Source organism: Piliocolobus tephrosceles, chromosome 18 (genome assembly GCF_002776525.5).
Source record: "Piliocolobus tephrosceles isolate RC106 chromosome 18, ASM277652v3, whole genome shotgun sequence".
Taxonomy (NCBI): domain Eukaryota; kingdom Metazoa; phylum Chordata; class Mammalia; order Primates; family Cercopithecidae; genus Piliocolobus; species Piliocolobus tephrosceles.
The window spans coordinates 59,421,036-59,422,246 of record NC_045451.1 but is presented as its reverse complement, the minus strand read 5'-3'; the positions used below and the strand labels follow the sequence as shown (position 1 = coordinate 59,422,246).

The 1,211-nt window shown below is 36.3% G+C and overlaps 1 non-coding gene across 1 annotated transcript; it reads left to right on the top strand.

Moving 5' to 3' along the window:
* Positions 1-321: 321 nt before the first annotated feature.
* Positions 322-428, top strand: LOC111539796. The gene has a single exon (XR_002730783.1). It is a non-coding gene; the product is annotated as a U6 spliceosomal RNA (small nuclear RNA).
* The last annotated feature ends 783 nt before the right edge of the window (positions 429-1,211 follow it).

The following is a 1,211-nucleotide window of genomic DNA, read 5'->3' as shown; positions in this document are numbered from 1 at the left end:
ACAAGTTAGTAATGGCTAGGGATAGCTTAAATTTGCAGTATGTGTACACTAGTTCATCAGAACCTCAATTGAATAATGTATACCCTTTAACCCCCCAAACAATTACTGAGTATCTTAGCTTTGGGCTTTAACTATTTGGACTAGAAAGTTTTGTTTTGTTTTGTTTTTAGTAGCTATGCCCAAAATGTAAATCAGTTAGATAATATATAGTGAATATATTTAATAATTGATACACTCAATAACAATGAAAGTATTCATGGATATGAAAAAAATACCTCCCCTTTTCAAAAAGGTAATTTATGTATTAAGAAAAAAACTTCAGTGCTCACTTCGACAGCAAATATACTAAAATTGGAATGATACAGAGAAGATGAGCATGGTCCCTACACAAGGATGACATGCCAATTTGTAAAGTGTTCTATATTTTTTTATCTGTGCAGCAAACCACCATGGCACACGTTTACCTATGCAACAAACCTGCACATCCAGTACATGTACCCCGGAACTTAAAAGATGAAAAAAAAAAAAAAAAACACTTCAGACAACAGATGGGCTTTAAGAGACAGAATAGAAATGTGGAGAGCTTCCAGTTTGTTAGGTAGCTAGCAGCAGCTAATAAGCGTCTCTCAGTTTCTTATAAAAATAACTTTGACGCCAGGTGCGGTGGCTCACGCCTGTAATCCCAGCACTTTGGGAGGCTGAGGCAGGTGGATCACCTGAGATCAGGAGTTTGAGACCAGCCTGGCCAACATGGTGAAACCCCATCTCTATTAAAAACACAAAAAGTAGCCAGGCATGGTGGTGCATGCCTGTAGTCCCAGCTACTCGGGAGGGTGAGGCAGGAGAATTGCTTGAACCCAGGAGGCGGAGATTGCAGTGAGTGGAGATCATGCCACTGCACTCCAGCCTGGGCGACAGAGTGAGACTCTGTCTCAAAAAAATAAAAAATTAAAAAATAAAAATAACTTTGAAGACAATTCTCATTGAAGGAAGACATCTTATGGAAATACATGATTGCTCAAAGATAAATGTATAAAGACATTCATTGGAGCTTTGTTTTGTTCATAACAAAAATCATCTATGTATAAATGAAATCATCAGAAATTACCTAAATATTCATCAAAAAACAAATGTGTAAGTAAACTATGATATACCAATGCAATAAGTTAATTTGCAGCCTTTATAAATACTGAAATATGTATACATTTATA